Source organism: Nerophis lumbriciformis, linkage group LG39 (genome assembly GCF_033978685.3).
Source record: "Nerophis lumbriciformis linkage group LG39, RoL_Nlum_v2.1, whole genome shotgun sequence".
Lineage (NCBI taxonomy): Eukaryota > Metazoa > Chordata > Actinopteri > Syngnathiformes > Syngnathidae > Nerophis > Nerophis lumbriciformis.
This window is the reverse complement of record NC_084586.2, coordinates 5,899,471-5,919,979: the sequence shown is the minus strand read 5'-3', so window position 1 is coordinate 5,919,979 and position 20,509 is coordinate 5,899,471. Positions and strand designations below refer to the sequence as shown.

Sequence of the window (20,509 nt, the reverse complement as noted above, 5' to 3'; positions counted from 1 at the left end):
AGTATACAAATGAGTTTTGAGATGGGACTTAAATGTTTCTACTGAGGTAGCATCTCCATTGAAGAATTGTGCCTCTGCAAAGTTTGGATCCTTTAACAACATGTTTGTTATAAATCATACAGAGCAGGTTTTATGCAGTCACATATGGTCAAAACTAGAGATGTCCGATAATGGCTTTTTTGCCGATATCCCGATATTGTCCAACTCTTAATTACCGATTTCGATATCACCGATATATACAGTTGTGGATTTAACACATTATTATGCCTAATTTTGTTGTGATGCCCCGCTGGATGCATTAAACAATGTAACAAGGTTTTCCAAAATAAATCAACTCTGGCACTGCCATATTTATTATTGAAGTCACAAAGTGCATTATTTTTTTTTAACATGCCTCAAAACAGCAGCTTGGAATTTGGGACATGCTCTCCCTGAGAGACCATGAGGAGGGTGAGGTGAGCGGGGTTGGGGGGGGGGGGATGTATATTGTAGTGTCCCGGTTCAGTTAGTGCTGCAAGGGGTTCTGGGCATTTGTTCTGTTGTGTTTGTGTTGTGTTACGGTGCGGATGTTCTCCCGAAAGTCACAAAGTGCATTATTTTTTTTTTTAACGTGCCTCTAAACAGCAGCTTGGAATTTGGGACATGCTCTACCTGAGAGAGCATGAGGAGGTTGAGGTGGACGGGGTTGGGGTTGGGGGTGAGGGGGAGGGCGGGTAGCGGGGGGTGTATATTGTAGCGTCCCGGAAGAGTTAGTGCTGCAAGGAGTTCTGGTTATTTGTTCTGAAGTGAAGTGAAGTGAATTATATTTATATAGCACTTTTCTCTAGTGATTCAAAGCACTTTTACATAGTGAAACCCAATATCTAAGTTACATTTAAACCAGTGTGGGTGGTACCGGGAGCAGGTGGGTAAAGTGTCTTGCCCAAGGACACAACGGCAGTGACTAGGATGGCGGAAGCGGGGATCGAACCTGGAACCCTAAAGTTGCTGGCACGGCCACTCTACCAACGGAGCTATACCGCCATAAATATTATGAGATTGGGCCGGCACGCAAAGGCAGTGCCTTTTAAGGTTTATGGCGCTCTGTGCTTCTCCCTACGTCCGTGTACCACTCCGTACAGCGGCGTTTTAAAAAGTCATACATTTTACTTTTGGAAACCGATACCGATAATTTCCGATATTACATTTTAAAGCATTTATCGGCCGATAATATCGGACTGCCGATAACATTGTTTGGGTGTGACATGCACCTGGGGATAGGTTGATTGGCAATACTGAAATTGGCCCTAGTGTGTGAATGTTGTCTGTCTATGTGTGTTGGCCCTGCCGTGAGGTGGCGACTTGTCCAGGGTGTAACCCCGCCTTCCGCCCGAATGCAGCTGAGATAGGCTCCAGCGACCCCGAAAGGGACAAGCGGTAGAAAATGGCTGGATGGATGGATGGTTGTGTGTGAAGCAAAAGTACTTCTCGCTGAAGAGGTTTTCAAAGTGTGTGTGTGTCGTGGGAACAATAACACAATTTTAAGGGTGGTTTATTGTTCTGAATGTAGGTGTAGTGTATTGTTTGTCTTACTGTACAATGGAAGCTCTTCACTTGTACTCGTGTCGAGTAGATCTAACACACACACACACACACACACACACGCACATTCTTGTATTTTTACCTTCTTGAGACCTCTGAAAAATGCCTACCTCTTCAGGACCACCATTTCTAGATATATAAAGATTTGTATTTACAACATTCATAATATATGCATACTGTGCAAATATAAAAAAGGTAAGCTTTTAGTAATTGTTTTTATTTATTTTTTGTTTGTAATTGTTTTTTAATCTTCATTAAGTATGTCTCTATATACATATTTTATTTTGTTAATTAATTTTGGGCGCATTTCAATTTCTAACACACACACTTGTTATTTCATATGTTGGCCAGAGGGGGAGCACGTCAAATTTTTACACACACTAGGGGACGGCGTGGCGCAGTTGGGATAGTGGCCGTGCCAGCAACCTGAGGGTTCCTGGTTCGATCACCAGCTTCTACCAACCTCGTCACGTCCGTTGTGTCCTTGAGCAAGACACTTCACCCTTGCTCCCGATGGGTCGTGGTTAGGGCCTTGCATGGCAGCTCCCGCCATCAGTGTGTGAATGTGTGTGTGAATGGGCGAATGTGGAAATAGTGTCAAAGCGCTTTGAGTACCTTGGAGGTAGAAAAGCGCTGTACAAGTATAACCCATTTACTTGTTATTTCATATGTTGACCAGAGGGGGAGCACTTTTAAAACCGACACACAGTCAATTTGAAAAATCCCTCCTTTTTGGTACCACCCTAATTTTGATAGCTTTCGCCACCAGGGGTGCAAATGAGACATTCTCTATTAGATGCAATGGTTTTCCGTATTGGGACCATGGTTTCGGTCCTAACTTGTTCATCGGTCCTCTTATGGAAGGTACTTTTCCTTGTTGATGTCTCAATAAGGGTAGCAATACAAGAACACACACACACGATTGTAATGCAGATCAAGCCTCGCTTTAGTCGGAATTTATTACATTTACATATTTACTGTACATGTACTGTTAATGTATAATGTATTTATGTTATTCACATGTGAATAATGCTGTATAATAGACTGTATTTATGTTATTCACATGTGAATAATGCTGTATAATAGACTGTATTTATGTTATTCACATGTGAATAATGCTGTATAATAGACTGTATTTATATCATTCACATGTGAATAATGCTGTATAATAGACTGTATTTATGTTATTCACATGTGAATAATGCTGTATAATAGACTGTATTTATATTATTCACATGTGAATAATGCTGTATAATAGACTGTATTTATATTATTCACATGTGAATAATGCTGTATAATAGACTGTATTTATGTTATTCACATGTGAATAATGCTGTATAATAGACTGTATTTATGTTATTCACATGTGAATAATGCTGTATAATAGACTGTATTTATGTTATTCACATGTGAATAATGCTGTATAATAGACTGTATTTATATTATTCACATGTGAATAATGCTGTATAATAAACTGTATTTATGTTATTCACATGTGAATAATGCTGTATAATAGACTGTATTTATGTTATTCACATGTGAATAATGCTGTATAATAGACTGTATTTATATTATTCACATGTGAATAATGCTGTATAATAGACTGTATTTATTTTATTCACATGTGAATAATGCTGTATAATAGACTGTATTTATGTTATTCACATGTGAATAATGCTGTATAATAGACTGTATTTATGTTATTCACATGTGAATAATGCTGTATAATAGACTGTATTTATATTATTCACATGTGAATAATGCTGTATAATAGACTGTATTTATTTTATTCACATGTGAATAATGCTGTATAATAGACTGTATTTATGTTATTCACATGTGAATAATGCTGTATAATAGACTGTATTTATATTATTCACATGTGAATAATGCTGTATAATAGACTATTTATATTATTCACATGTAAAAAAATACCTACTTGTTTATTGTCTATTGTGAGCGAACTGTGGTGCTGAATTTCCCCCAGGGATTAATAAAGTACTTTCTATTCTATTCTATTTCTATTCTATTTTCTGTCTGCGTGACCTTTCGGCCTCCTCTTGTCCGCCATTGGCACTGCATCAGAGGCATGTTTAAGTCTGAAATTAGCTTCCACGGGCGACATTTGCATCGTATTAAAGGATCCAACTGTTACTTTTTAAGGAATAATGACCGAGAAAGTCTGTCATTTAGCTACATTTGGCAACCAAAGTATTAGAAACTCCATATTAGGGCTGGATTATATGGCTGAAAACTGTGTCACGTAGGGCTGGGCGATTTGGACGAAAAAGTATATCTCGATGTATTTTTACTTAAACTCGATATTCGAAATATATCTCCATATATTTTTCTCCGTGAAAGTATACATATAAAGATATTAATTTTTGAGCGCTACTCCTCCCACCTCCAAAGACATGTACCTGGGGATAGGTTGATTGACAGCACTGAATTGGCCCTCGTGTGTGAATGTGAATGTTGTCTGTGTGTTGGCCCTGCCATGAGGTGGCGACTTGTCCAGGGTGTACCCCGCCTTCCGCCCGAATGCAGCTGGGATAGGCTCCAGCACCCCCCCCGTAACTCTGATAGGGACAAGCGGTAGAAACTGGATGGATGGATGTTTGTGTGTGAAGCAAAAGTGCTTCTCGCTGAAGAGGTTTTGATTGGGCGGACACAAAGTGTGTGTCTTGGGAAAAAACACACAATTTTAGTGGTGGTTTATTGTTCTGAATGGTAGGTGTAGTGTATTTTTTGTCTTATTTTACAATGGAAGCTCTTCACTTGTACTCTTGTCAAGTAGATCTAACGCACACACACACACACACACACACACACACACACACACACACACACACACACATTCTTGTATTTTTTTACCTTTTTGAGACCTCCGAAAAATGCCTACCTCTTTCTAGATATATAAAGTTTTGTATTTACAACATTAATAATATATACATACTATGCAAATATAAAAAAGGTAAGCTTTTAGTTAATGTTTTGTTTGTAATTGTTTTTTAATCTTCATTAACTATGTCTCTATATACATATTTTATGTTTTAAATAATTTTGGCCAAAGGGAACACATTTCAATTTCTTACACACACTTGTTATTACATATGTTGGCCAGAGGGGGAGCACGTCAACTTTTTACACACACTTGTTATTTCATGTGTCGACCAGAGGGGGGGTTCTTTTAAAACCGACACACAGTCAATTTGAAAAATCCCTCCTTTTTGGTACCACCCTAATTTTGATAGATTTCACCACCAGGGGTGCAAATGAGACATTCTCTATTAGATGCAATGGTTTTCCGTATTGGGACCATGGTTTCGGTCCTAACTTGTTCATCGGTCCTCATATGGAAGGTACTATTCCTTGTTGATGTCTCAATAAGGGTAGCAATACAAGAGCGCACACACACACACACACACACACACACACACGGTTGCAATGCAGATCAAGCCTCGCCTTAGTTCGTATTTATTCTTTGTCTGCGTGACCTTTCGCCCTCCTCTTGTCCGCCATTGGCAGTGCATCAGAGGCATGTTTAAGTCTGAAATTAGCTTCCACGGGCGACATTTGCATCGTATTTAAGGATCCAACTGTTACTTTTTAAGGAATAATGTCCGAGAAAGTCTGTCATTTAGCTACATTTGGCAACCAAAATATTAGAAACTCCATATTAGGGCTGGGTTATATGGCTGAAAACTGTGTCACGATATAAGTGTTTAACGTTGGTCGATAACGATAATTTTTTTTTTTTGTTGTGACCAATTGAATATAGCCCTTGGTTCTATTTTTAGGAAGTACAGTATTGCATTTCATTTTTACGCCGATGATTGCCAGATTTATTTTCCCATGGCACAAAATAACACGGTTCAACGTCTTATTGACTGCCTGCACGACATCAAAGTCTGGCTTTCAGCTAACTTCCTGAGCCTAAATGAAGATAAAACAGAAGTTACGTTGTTCGGTCCAAGTTGCTCTCCCTCCCCCAACGTTGACCTCGGCACTCTGACCCCGTATCTCAGCGACTGTGTCACAAACCTGTGGGTAAAGTTCGACTCAGATTTTAAATTCGAAAAACAAATCAGCAGCGTCGTACAAAAAAGCTTTTATCAATTACGCCAAATAGCGAAAGTGAAACCGCTTCTATCAGGACATGATCTTGAGAAATTAATCCACGCCTTTATCTCGACTCGTCTTGACTACTGTAATGCCCTGTACAGGTAAAAGCCAGTAAATTAGAATATTTTGAAAAACTTGATTTATTTCAGTAATTGCATTCAAAAGGTGTAACTTGTTCATTATATTTATTCATTGCACACAGACTGATGCATTCAAATGTTTATTTCATTTAATTTTGATGATTTGAAGTGGCAACAAATGAAAATCCAAAATTCCGTGTGTCACAAAATTAGAATATTACTTAAGGCTAATACAAAAAAGGGATTTTTAGAAATGTTGGCCAACTGAAAAGTATGAAAATGAAAAATATGAGCATGTACAATACTCAATACTTGGTTGGAGCTCCTTTTGCCTCAATTACTGCGTTAATGCGGCGTGGCATGGAGTCGATGAGTTTCTGGCACTGCTCAGGTGTTATGAGAGCCCAGGTTGCTCTGATAGTGGCCTTCAACTCTTCTGCGTTTTTGGGTCTGGCATTCTGCATCTTCCTTTTCACAATACCCCACAGATTTTCTATGGGGCTAAGGTCAGGGGAGTTGGCGGGCCAATTTAGAACAGAAATACCATGGTCCGTAAACCAGGCACGGGTAGATTTTGCGCTGTGTGCAGGCGCCAAGTCCTGTTGGAACTTGAAATCTCCATCTCCATAGAGCAGGTCAGCAGCAGGAAGCATGAAGTGCTCTAAAACTTGCTGGTAGACGGCTGCGTTGACCCTGGATCTCAGGAAACAGAGTGGACCGACACCAGCAGATGACATGGCACCCCAAACCATCACTGATGGTGGAAACTTTACACTAGACTTCAGGCAACGTGGATCCTGTGCCTCTCCTGTCTTCCTCCAGACTCTGGGACCTCGATTTCCAAAGGAAATGCAAAATTTGCATGGTTGGGTGATGGTTTGGGGTGCCATGTCATCTGCTGGTGTCGGTCCACTCTGTTTCCTGAGATCCAGGGTCAACGCAGCCGTCTACCAGCAGGTTTTAGAGCACTTCATGCTTCCTGCTGCTGACCTGCTCTATGGAGATGGAGATTTCAAGTTCCAACAGGACTTGGCGCCTGCACACAGCGCAAAATCTACCCGTGCCTGGTTTACGGACCATGGTATTTCTGTTCTAAATTGGCCCGCCAACTCCCCTGACCTTAGCCCCATAGAAAATCTGTGGGGTATTGTGAAAAGGAAGATGCAGAATGCCAGACCCAAAAACGCAGAAGAGTTGAAGGCCACTATCAGAGCAACCTGGGCTCTCATAACACCTGAGCAGTGCCAGAAACTCATCGACTCCATGCCACGCCGCATTAACGCAGTAATTGAGGCAAAAGGAGCTCCAACCAAGTATTGAGTATTGTACATGCTCATATTTTTCATTTTCATACTTTTCAGTTGGCCAACATTTCTAAAAATCCCTTTTTTGTATTAGCCTTAAGTAATATTCTAATTTTGTGACACACGGAATTTTGGATTTTCATTTGTTGCCACTTCAAATCATCAAAATTAAATGAAATAAACATTTGAATGCATCAGTCTGTGTGCAATGAATAAATATAATGTACAAGTTACACCTTTTGAATGCAATTACTGAAATAAATCAAGTTTTTCAAAATATTCTAATTTACTGGCTTTTACCTGTATACTGTGTTTATATATCGAGCGTTTAATAGAACACATTTTTAATTGATATCAATTAGGAAGGAAATAACTTTATTGTCATTGCAAAAGTACAACACAATTGTGTTTTCAGCACAGACTTGTTTAAGAGCAGACGTACATTGTACAGGGTGACGGAACAGGAACGCTGATGGGTCGCCTCTTATGGCGCCCCGTAAAACACGGGAAAAGGTGGACGCTGGGAATTTGAAATTGAAATGTCGATCCCAGACTAGGTTCTTATGAAAAAAACACTCAACAGCCACAATACTTTAAGTATAGATAAAACAAGACAAAGGACCGAACTGGAGAGGGAGGGAAGCGCGACCGCCTTCGCCTAGAGCCAAGAGAGAAACAATTAAATTTCTATTGCGATATACAGAATATTGATATAGTTTTATCCCCCAGCCCTACTCCAAATAAAACCACAGGTGCAACACTAAACATATTGTTACGTGACAAAACTGATGCTATTGTTACGAGGGGTGTTGTTTGTAGTCACTTAAAAGAAAATAGTGTGACAATAGAATATATTACAAAAAAAAACTACAGTAGTTTCATGAAGTATGAAGACGAGAGATGTCCGATAATATCGGGCTGCCAGTATTATCGGCCGATAAATGCTTTAAAATGTAATATCGGAAATTATCGGTATCGGTTTCAAAAAGTAAAATTTATGATTTTTTGGTACACGGACGTAGAGAAGTACAGAGCGCCAATAAACCTTAAAGGCACTGTCTTTGCGTGCCGGCCCAATCACATAATATCTACAGCTTTTCACACACACAAGTGAATGCATGCATACTTGGTCAACAGCCATACAGGTCACACTGAGGGTGGCCGTATAAACAACTTTAATACTGTTACAAATATGCGCCACACTGTGAACCCACACCAAACAAGAATGACAAACACATTTCGGGAGAACATCCACACCGTAACACAACAGAACAAATACCCAGAACCCCTTGCAGCACTAACTCTTCTGAGACGCTACAATATACACCCTCCGCTACCCCCCACCCACCCACCTCAACCTCGCCCCCCCCAACCCCACCCACCTCAACCTCCTATTGCTCTTTCACAAATTCCAAGCTGCTGTTTTGAGGCATGTTAAAAAACAATAATGCACTTTGTGACTTCAATAATAAATATGGCAGTGCAATGTTGGCATTTTTTTTCATAACTTGAGTTGATTTATTTTGGAAAACCTTGTTACATTGTTTAATGCATCCAGCGGGGCATCACAACAAAATTAGGCATAATAATGTGTTAATTCCACGACTGTATATATCGGTATCGGTTGATATCGGAATCGGTAATTAAGAGTTGGACAATATCGGATTTCGGCAAAAAAGCCATTATCGGACATCTCTAATGGAGACGCTTCTTCTCTGTCAAACACACCATGAGCAGTTTTCCGTATTTTCATGGATCAATGTATGGAGTAGACTAGCAGTCATACTTTTCATGATTTATTTCTTTATTTCAATGAATATCGTCTATTTCTTCTTATTTTTTCGTTCCTGTGTCCATCTCTAGCTGTAGGCAAACAATGGCTACGCCAACTAGCGGTGGGGAGGCCGGTAACTAAAATGTTTTCTCACAGCTAGAAGCTTAACAATTAGCCGAGAAGAACACTAGTCGGGGCACTAGTAAGTCCAGGTATCACTGTATGCCAAAACTACTTGATCGGTACAGATCCGGACAAAAATGTGCGTAATGGACATTTTATTGTCATTTGACCAATTACAGTTAGAACAAAGGCATTTTGAATACAAGTAGTCATTTTACATAATTCCCAGCGAGAACTAAGTAGCTTGCTAGCTAACAAACGGACAGACAAACACAAATATGAGGATGTGTCACTTTATTTTTAAGCAATTGGCTTCAGTGTTCAGGGTATCGGACTGTCTGATTGTGGCAGTCCGCTCCCTGTATGATCAGTGCCAGAGCTTGGTCCGCATTGCTGGTAGTAAGTCGGACACGTTTCCAGTGAGGGTTGGACTCCGCCAAGGCTGCCCTTTGTCACCGATTCTGTTCATAACTTTTATGGACAGAATTTCTAGGCGCAGTCAAGGCGTTGAGGGGATCTGGTTTGGTGGCTGCAGGATTAGGTCTCTGCTTTTTGCAGATGATGTGGTCTTGATGGCTTCATCTGGCCAGGATCTTCAACTCTCACTGGATCGGTTCGCAGCTGAGTGTGAAGCGACTGGGATGAGAATCAGCACCTCCAAGTCCGAGTCCATGGTTCTCGCCCGGAAAAGGGTGGAGTGCCATCTCCGGGTTGGGGAGGAGATCTTGCCCCAAGTGGAGGAGTTCAAGTACCTCGGAGTCTTGTTCACGAGTGGGGGAAGAGTGGATCGTGAGATCGACAGGCGGATCGGTGCGGCGTCTTCAGTAATGCGGACGCTGTATCGATCCGTTGTGGTGAAGAAGGAGCTGAGCCGGAAGGCAAAGCTCTCAATTTACCGGTCGATCTACGTTCCCATCCTCACCTATGGTCATGAGCTTTGGGTTATGACCGAAAGGACAAGATCACGGGTACAAGCGGCCGAAATGAGTTTCCTCCGCCGGGTGGCGGGTCTCTCCCTTAGAGATAGGGTGAGAAGCTCTGCCATCCGGGAGGAGCTCAAAGTAAAGCCGCTGCTCCTCCACATCGAGAGGAGCCAGATGAGGTGGTTCGGGCATCTGGTCAGGATGCCACCCGAACGCCTCCCTAGGGAGGTGTTTAGGGTACGTCCCACCGGTAGGAGGCCGCGGGGAAGACCCAGGACACGTTGGGAAGACTATGTCTCCCGGCTGGCCTGGGAACGCCTCAGGGTCCCACAGGAAGAGCTGGACGAAGTGGCTGGGGAGAGGGAAGTCTGGGCTTCCCTGCTTAAGCTGCTGCCCCCGCGACCCGACCTCGGATAAGCGGAAGAAGATGGATGGATGGATGGATGGCTTCAGTGTTGGCTGTTTAAGTCACAGTGGAAGTGTTTTTCCCCCACCCCAGAAGTAGTGATGTGCGACACCACTGATTGTCTTTTGGATTCGATACCGAGTAAAATTCAGGCTGGTATCAGCGATACCGATACTTTGTGCAAATATACCTAATGGTAAAAAAAGCAGTGCATTTCAAATGTTGTTGCTCTTGGGTATTCATCTTCAAAACAATACAAAATCACAGAGCGGAACAAATGTTGTTATTCTGCACCGAATGCGTTATCTTATTTATATTCAACTCTGTATCTATAGTGTCTCCAAATAGCCTACAATAAAATGATACATATACACTTTCTGTTTTATAACACGAGTGACTCATTTTAATTGTCATTTTCTTAAATAAACAAATGACAGACTGAATGACTGAGCACATTGCCTTCTTACCTCGGCGGAAGGAAAAGTAGTTCCCACCAAACTCATTTAATTTAGACACAATCTCAAGGATTTAGTTACTTTTCACTGTTCCTGTTAATAGTATGCATTATCTCCAATAACTAAAGTATCAAAAGTATCGATATTTTGATTTGAGAATCGACAGCATGAAGATCTGGTATTAGCGGTATCGATATTTGAGTGTCGATCCGCACAGCACTACCAGGAGGTGGCCTGCTAGTGTACCAAGCAATGATTTATGACACATTTGTATTGGATCCTATTCGATCATATCTACGGTAATGTGTGGTTTGTGAGGAAATTGGTTTGAAAATAGTCCAATTTTCCTAATTTGCCGTGACGCAAAATTCAGTGTTTAGGTGTTGACAGTTTAAATGGAGCAAAGTTAAAGTTAACCGTTACATGTTTTTATTTTTGTAATCGTTTGTTCCCCACTTTGAATGATAGCTCATTGTAGGGTTGTCTCGATACCAATATTTTGGTACCGGTACCAAAATGTATTTCGATGCTTTTCTAAATAAAGGGGACCACAACAAAATGGCATTATTGGCTTTAGTTTAACAACAAATCTTATGGTACATTAGACATATGTTTCTTATTGCAATCGAAGAACAATTTTGTCCTTAAATAAAATAGTGAACATACAAGACAATTTGTCTTTTAGTAGTAAGTAAGCAAACAAAGACTCCTAATTTAGCTGCTGACATGTAACATATAGTCATTTATCATTCTATTATTTTGTCAAAATTATAAAGGACAAACTGTAAAAAATGATTATTAATCCACTTGTTCATTTACTATTAATATCTGGTTATCTTCCGTTTCAACATGTTCTATCTATTGTCATGCCTGTGTAATCATGTTTTGTTTTAGTCATGTTTTGTTTTGTTTAGTTATTGGACTCTTTAGTTTCTGGCTTTTCAATCCCTTGTCTTGTTTCCATGATTACCCATTAGTTTCACCTGTTCCACGTTTGGACTCATTGTGCACTCTTGTTTGTCACCATAGCAACCCATTAGTTTTCACCTGTCACGTCACGCACCTGTTTCACGTTTTGAGTCACGCACCTGTTTTCGTTAATCATGTCTATAGTATTTAAGTTCATTGTTTTCAGTTTGTCGTTCTGGTGACATCCCGCATCCATACCCCTGTCACACTCTGTCTACCTCTGCGCACTTCATGTCATGTCCAAGTAAGTTTTTTCTATTAATGCCACAGTTAGTGTTTTTGTTTAATTGTTCACAGTTTTTTGCCCACGTGCAAGTCTTTTTGTTTCGTTAGTCAAGTTTGTACATCCGCCTTGAGCGCGCCTTTTGTTCCCTTGAGTGTTATAAATAAATATGTATTTACCTTCACGCCTTGACCAGTCCAGCTTTACTTGCATCTCGGGAAAACAAACACACCATAGTCCACGTCTTGACATCTATACTTCTGTTAAAATGTAATAATTACGTATTCTTCTGTTGTTTGGATGCTTTACATTAGTTTTGAATGATACCACAAATTCAGGTATCGATCCGATACCAAGTAGTTACAGGGTCATACATTGGTCATAATTTAAGTTCACATGTGTCCAGGGACATTTTTTCCTGAGTTTATGAATATAATATGAATTTTAAAAAAAAGATCATTGTAGTATCGACTAGATACGCTCTTGTACTTGGTATCATTACAGTGGATTCACCCATGGCATTTGTTTACATTCAGGAGCGCTATCTTTTGTTAGCGGAGACGCCGGTGAGCTATTGTATCCTCCTACGGTGTGTAGTGAAGCATGTTTAGCTATTCCTCGTCCTGCAGGAACTTGTAAAAACTCACTTTATTTGTCACCATAGAGGCGAGGATTAGTGATTTAAAAGAAGCTAAAACACTGCCGATTGCGGATGGACGTTAGCCGCTAACTAGCTAGCCATGTTTTAAAGCACCTCTTCCTGAGGGCGTTTCAGTGTTATAACTTCGCCTTTATCTTTAGTTTTTAAGCCAAAATGCGTCCATTCTCCCTTTTCTGTCTACACACTGTCTGCTTGTAAGTACTCTGTGATTGTGTGTTGCCGAACATGCTCCTCTGCTCGTGAAACCAGCAATGTCACGACGGTACTTTTCAAGCATAGTATAGTACCGTTTTTTATTAATTAATACCGCAATACTATACTGGTAGCGGTATACCGTACAACCCTAGTTAATTGTTGTTAATTTACTTGTTACGTGTTTACGTGCTGTTTGTTTTTATTATCTAGTTTATTTTTATTTTTCTGTCGTTCTGCTTCATGACCGTCTGTCCGTTTTAAACTGAGCGTCAATCTAGCTGCGATCGCTTTTAAATGGAGGGCCGGCGACCCTAAGGCGCTCACAGACTCCGGTCTTCAGAGCTTTCAAAGCTACGGACTGCCGCGTCGAATGGTGCGTTCCATTAACCTCGGAAAATGGAAGTCGAAGCTAAGAATGATACAGTCACAGCCGACGCAACGTTCATACATATTGGATGAGGAAACAGACACTAGTGCGAGCAATGGCGAACGTATAAAACACATGAAGAAAAGTAGATTACACAGTTGTAACATTACCATATAGTGTATAAACATCCAACAATAGATTGTATACGGCTGATTTAGTGCCACAAAAATAGAAGTGCTAAGAATGGATATTGCAGTTGCTTCTATTATTGTTTACACTCACATCAGCCATCTTTGAAGGGGTGTTGAGGACTCTCCGACTTTCCGAGTAGGAACTTTGACCTCGGGGGGGGCGTTGCAGTTCAAATTTTCAACTAGAAACTCGGAAATTCCTACTTCAGTACAAATAGAACGCACCAATAGTTGCTGTGAAATACTACATTTTTCAAGATCCCTGTGAGTTGTGTACATTTTTCTGTCACGGCGCCCTACACAGACAAGGAAGTAGAGCTACTCTACCTACTCTTTTGCAAACCAGTGAGCTGAAGAGACGGCCGGTGGTACTGTATGTACCGTGCGTGACATCAAATACCGTGAGAGGTGAGGAGGCTTATTCTCAGTGAGTAGAAGTGAGGAAATGTCTTCTGCACTTTCTAAATAAGCAGTTTTGTCCCGTAATCCACAACTATTGGTATGCCATTGAATGCAGGCAAGTCAAACACGAGCGCCAGGCGGAAAATGATTGCTCAGGCAGCCAGGACACATACAATAAACTGTATTATAATGCAGTCTTGGAAACCAAAGTAAAGTTGTTTCATTCATTCTGTTCAATGTGTTATTTTGTAGAAAAATACATTACTGAGCAATCTGTTTATCATTCATATTACTCCAAAACATGCATCTAATCCCTTGAAGCGACACCCCCTGTACTCAAGACGGTTGTGTCCCTCCCATGTGTGAAATCTAAGGCCCAATCCCAATCTTACCCCTCACCCACTACCACTTCACCCTCGAAAGGAAGCAACAAGGGGTAGAGCTTTGTTATCTTCCCTAGGAATTGGTACACCACTTGCTACGTCACTGCATGGTTTACGTTCGGGCACGTAAGCGACTACATAGTTACGTTTGCACATTCATCCTACCTAGAGTTGTCCCGCTACCAATATGTTGGTACCAATATGTATATGATCATGTATTTCAATACTTTTTGATACTTTTCAAAATAAAAGGCACCACAAAAAAGCATTATTGGCTTAATTTAAACAGAAAGTATTATGATAAAATTTTTGATTAAACATACACTATATTGCCAAAAGTATTTGGCCAACCATCCAAATGATGAGAATCAGGTACCCTAATCACTTGGCCCGGTGTATAAAATCAAGCACTTAGGCATGGAGACTGTTTCTACAAACATTTGTGAAATAATGGGCCGCTCTCAGTGATTTCCAGCATGGAACTGTCATAGGATGCCACCTGTGCAACAAATCCAGTCGTGAAATTTCCTCGCTCCTAAATATTCCAAAGTCAACTTTGTTAAAAGAAAAGTGAAGAGTTTGGGAACAACAGCAACTCAGCCACCAAGTGATAGGCCACGTAAACTGCCAGAGAGGGGTAAGCGGATGCTGAAGTGCATAGTGCAAAGACTTTCTGCTCAGTCAGTTGCTACAGAGCTCCAAACTTCATGTGACCTTCCAATTAGCCCACGTACAGTACGCAGAGAGCTTCATGGAATGGGTTTCCATGGCCGGGCAGCTGCATCTAAGCCATACATCACCAAGTCCAATGCAAAGCGTCGGATGCAGTGGTGTAAAGCAGTGGTTCTCAACCTTTTTTCAGTGATGTACCCCCTGTGTACATTTTTTTAAGTACCCCCTAATCAGAGCAAAGCATTTTTGGTTAAAAAAAAAAAAGAGATAAAGAAGTAAAATACAGCACTGTGTCATCAGTTTCTGATTTATTAAATTGTAAAATAGTGCAAAATTATGCTCATTTGTAGTGGTATTTCTTGAACTATTTGGAAAAAAAGATATAAAACTAACTAAAAACGTGTTGAAATAGACAAGTAATTCAATTATAAATAAAGATTTCTTCACAAATCATCAACTTAAAGTGCCCTCTTTGGGGATTGTAATAGAGATCCATCTGGATTCATGAACTTAATTCTAAACCTTTATTTTGTTGAAGTATTATTCAATAAATATATTTATAAAGGATTTTTGAATTCTTGCTTTTTTTTAGAATATTTAAAAAAAATATCACGTACCCCTTGGCATACCTTCAAGTACCCCCAGGGGTACGCGTACCCCCATTTGAGAACCACTGGTGTAAAGGACGTCGCCACTGGACTCTAAAGCAGTGGAGACGCCTTCTCTAGAGTGTTGAATCACGCTTTTCCATCTGGCAATCTGATGGTCCAGTCTGGGTTTGGAGGTTGCCAGGAGAACGCTACATTTCGTACTGCGTTGTGCCGAGTGTGAAATTTGGTGGAGGAGGAATTATGGTGTGGGGTTGTTTTTCAGGAGTTGGGCTTGGCCCCTTAGTTCCAATGAAAGGACGTTTGAATGCTCCAGGATACCAAAACATTTTGGACAATTCCATGGGATGGCACTTCAAGTTCATATGTGAGTGGCCAAATACTTTTGGCAATGTAGTGTATGTTTTTTATTGCACCAAAATAACAATTTTAAAAGATTACAATGAAAATGAAAAGGCACATTAAAAAAATGTTTTTTTCTTAATGCACTCAAACAACAGTTTACAATTAAAGCTGCAAGCAGCGTTGTTCGGGCCCGCGTATTTGGCAGGTGCTAGTCCTAAGTGTCCCAATACTTTTGTGTACTTTTAGTCTGAAGTGTCCCAAGACTTTTGTCTAGTGTACCTACCTTGTCTGCATTGTGTGGGCACGTTGGTGCTTCCTGCTTTTGAGCAGCCATCTTAAAAAAACAGCACCGCAGGAGCATCAGTGCAGCGGGTCTTTGAAGGGTCATAAAATCAAAACCGGAGCAGGTATCACAACTCTTTCACCAACTTTTAATCAGAAGGGTTCAATCTCTCTCCTGTGTTAGTTTGAAGCCGAAACAACAAACGCGCTCAGAGGAGATAATGTTTGAAGAAAGGTGACCGGTTTTTACAAAAATGTAGTGTTGAAGGGAGAATAGCAAACTTCCTGTATATTTTTGCTGGGGGTTGTCAATTTATGAAAAGTAGGTCTAAGTGAGACCTACATAGAGGTTTTTGTTTCATGTCTCTCCGACCTTCCCAGTGGGAGTTACAGGCAGTTTTGTAATTTTTTCTTCCGAGGAGCAGTTTTTTATCAGTTTTATTCAAAAATTGCTGTAGAGGGCAATTTTTAAATTTGGGGTTAGGTTTCTTTATTAGATCGCAATTTTTGCCAGTCCTGATGTGTGCGTTGAGTTCGGTGAGTTTTGAAGCGTGTTAAGGGGGTCAAATTACAGCTCAAAGAAGCAAAACTGACTGTTTTTAGTACTTTTTTGTCTTGAAGGGGGAATTGCCAACTTCCTGTTGATTTTAGCCCGAGGATGTACAATTATGAGAACTAGGTCTAAATCAGACCTACATAGAGGATTTTGTTTCATGTTTTTCCGACCTACCTAGTGGGAGTTACAGGCAGTCTAGTTTTTTTTTTTCCTAGGGGGCGCTAGAGCGCAATTTGGAGTTTTGAGGTTTGGTTTTTTGATAAAAAGTTTTGCCGTATATTACTGATGTGTGTGTAAAATTTGGTGAGTTTTGAAGCATGTTAAGGGGGTCAAGGTAGTGCGCAAAGCTGCGGAAGAATAATAATAATAATAATAATAATAATAATAAAACCTTAGAAATTCAATAGGTCCTTATGTCCCATTGCATAAGGACTCCCTGTGGGAGTCCTTTTGCAATGGGCCATTGCGGGCCCTAATAAGAATAAAACCTTAGAAATTCAATAGGTCCTTATGTCCCATTGCATAAGGACTCCCTGTGGGAGTCCTTTTGCAATGGGCCATGGCGGGCCCTAATAATAATAATAAAACCTTAGAAATTCAATAGGTCCTTATGTCCCATTGCATAAGGACTCCCTGTGGGAGTCCTTTTGCAATGGGCCATTGCGGGCCCTAATAAGAATAAAACCTTAGAAATTCAATAGGTCCTTATGTCCCATTGCATAAGGACTCCCTGTGGGAGTCCTTTTGCAATGGGCCATGGCGGGCCCTAATAATAATAATAAAACCTTAGAAATTCAATAGGTCCTTATGTCCCATTGCATAAGGACTCCCTGTGGGAGTCCTTTTGCAATGGGCCATTGCGGGCCCTAATAATAAAACCTTAGAATAACAATAGGTCCTTATGTCCCATTGCATAAGGACTCCCTGTGGGAGTCCTTTTGCAATGGGCCATGGCGGGCCCTAATAAAACGAACGAATAACAATAGGTCCTTATGTCCCATTGCATAAGGACTCCCTTCGGGAGTCCTTTTGCAATGGGCCATTGCGGGCCCTAATTATTTGACATATCACATATAACCTGCCATAATCTAGAATTGGGTTGAAATATAATAGAACGCTTTATTGACATTGTTTTAAATGCTTCATGATTTATAGTTGCCAATTTTGACGTGTGCTTTAAGACAAATACATTCATTAGTAAACACTGACAACAATAAGGCTAAAAGAACACAGATAAATCACGTAGCAGCTAAAACACACAATGTTAAAGATAAAGCCCAAATGAAATAGTAGAAATTCAGTCAAATCATTTGCATTAGTTTACAATACGTGGGCGGTTATGACTGCGCTAATCATTTTCAACCAGCCAGTAGCTGTTTAAACGTACAACAACACTACCTGCCACTCTTTGTGCAGATCTGAATGTTTGTTGTGTTTACCTAAATTTGATGCAAAGGTGGTAATGCTGTACTGACACATTTGGCAAGGCATGTTTTAAAGCGCTTGCAGCGCGGCACTTCTGTCTTTACAGCGTCACCTTTATCGATGGTTTTGAAGTCTAAATACCTCTTTATTTACCAGTAGAATTGCCGTTTTTGTGTCTATTTCTTTTGACACCTTTTCTTAGTGTGAGCGTTTTGACACACAAATGTCCCGAGCCGAGGGCTCAGCAGCAAAAGTGGATGGAGAAAAAGAAGTCCAAAGGCAGTAGTACCGGTACCTTTTTTTTTTTTTTTTTTAATTCAATAGTATCGTGGTAACACAACATAAACACAACAGAACAAATACCCAGAATCCCATGCAGCCCTAACTCTTCCGGGCTACATTATACACCCCTGCTACCAAACCTCACCCACCTCAACCGACGCACGGAGGGGGGGGCAGCAGGGGTGTATAATGTAGACGTAAGAGTCAGGGCTGCATGGGATTCTGGGTATTTGTTCTGTTGTGTTTATGTTGTGTTAAGGTGCAGATGTTCTCCCGAAATGTGTTTGTCATTCTTGTTTGGTTTTGGTTCAAAGTGTGGCGCATTATTAGTAAGAGTCTTAAAGTTGTTTTATGTGGCCACCGTCAGTGTAACCTGTGTGGCTGTTGACCAAGTATGCCTTGCTGTCACTTGCGTGTGCAAGTCGAAGATGCATACAACAAAAGACTGGGCTGCCACGCTGTTTGGACGGATTGTAGAGGGCGCTAAATGCTGTACCATCATGGCACGCCCTTATTATTATTGTTATGGTGAAAATCTGAGAATATTAATCTCGGGAGTTTTCTGCGAGAGGCACCTAAATCCGGAAATCTCCCGGTAAAATCGGGAGGGTCGGCAAGTATGCAGCTGAGCCGCATCAGAGTGATCAAAGAGCCGCGGGTTGCCGACCCCTGGTCTAGTCGATAGAATAGCCTTATATAATTCTCATCCATTATTATTATTAGTTAAAGGGGAACTGCACTTTTTGGGGAATTTTGCCTATCGTTCACAGTCATTATGAAAGACGTGACGACGGATGGATTTTTTTTAATGCATTCTAAATAATAAACCTAAATACAAGTTGAGCCAACGGGAACTCCACTATTCCGCCCATAAAATCCAATAAATTCAACATTCAAAAAGCGCCAACAATGCTCCATTCACATTTTGTGATATTTAAGGGTGTAACGGTACACACAAATTTCGGTTCGGTACGTACCTCGGTTTAGAGGTCACGGTTCGGTTCATTTTCGATACAGTAAGAAAACAACAAAATATACATTATTTGGTTATTTATTTACCAAATTTGTAAACAATGGCTTTATCCTTTTAACATTTGGAACACTATAATAATTCTGCCCAAAAATAGAAATAGCCCTATGTGTGACGGATGCCAGGGTTAATGTGGTCAACATATATCAAATAAAAACTAAATAAGATTAGGCTCAGAATGGTTTCTAACAAAACCTTTCTACATATAAAGTGCTTTTTTTGATTGATTGTTTGAGACTTTTATTAGTAGATTGCACGGTACAGTACATATTCCGTACAATTGACCACTAAATGGTAACACCCCAATAAGTTTTTCAACTTGTTTAAGTCGGGGTCCACGTTAATCAACATTAAACTGCCTCAAGTTGTTGCTCAGATTAAATAAAATGACACAACTTTTCAGGCTTCACGGTGGCAGAGGGGTTAGTGCATCTGCCTCACAATACGAAGGTCCTGAGTAGTCTTGGGTTCAATCCCGGGCTCGGGATCTTTCTGTGTGGAGTTTGCATGTCCTCCCCGTGACTGCGTGGGTTCCCTCCCGGGTACTCCGGCTTCCTCCCACTTCCAAAGACATGCACCTGGGGATAAGTTGATTGGCAACACTAAATTGGCCCTAGTGTGTGAATGTGAGTGTGAATGTTGTCTGTCTATCTGTGTTGGCCCTGCGATGAGGTGGCGACTTGTCCAGGGTGTACCCCGCCTTCCGCCCGATTGTAGCTGAGATAGGCTCCAGCGCCCCCCCGCGACCCCAAAGGGAATAAGCGGTAGAAAATGGATGGGATGGATGGACACAACTTTTCTTCTACATATAAAAAGTGCAACATTAAACAGTTTCAAGTCAACTCAGCCTCAGATTAACTTTTCTTCCCCCCCCAGCCTTTAACCCTGGTGACTTTCACTCAATCTTCATGTTTTTTTGCCAGCAAAATCAGTTTATCCACATTGTCTGCAGAAAGAGCAGACCTGCTTGCAGTTACAATGTCTCCAGGTAGTCCCTGGCTAACTTGGCAGTAAGAGGATATATGGGCTCATAGTTCTTCCACCATAGAAGTGGGTCAAAATCTAGTTTTTAATGCAATATGGTCTTAAATCTGCTGCTATAAAAACATTTGTTATTGCTTTAGCCCTGCCTGACTCGCCGAGGAGA

The 20,509-nt window shown here is 40.8% G+C and overlaps 1 protein-coding gene across 1 annotated transcript in view; it reads left to right on the top strand.

The window, feature by feature from the left end:
- Positions 1-20,509, top strand: part of LOC133577912 (netrin receptor UNC5D-like) — a 771,105-nt gene that overhangs the window by 51,601 nt on the left and 698,995 nt on the right. The gene's annotated exons all lie outside the window — the stretch shown is intronic.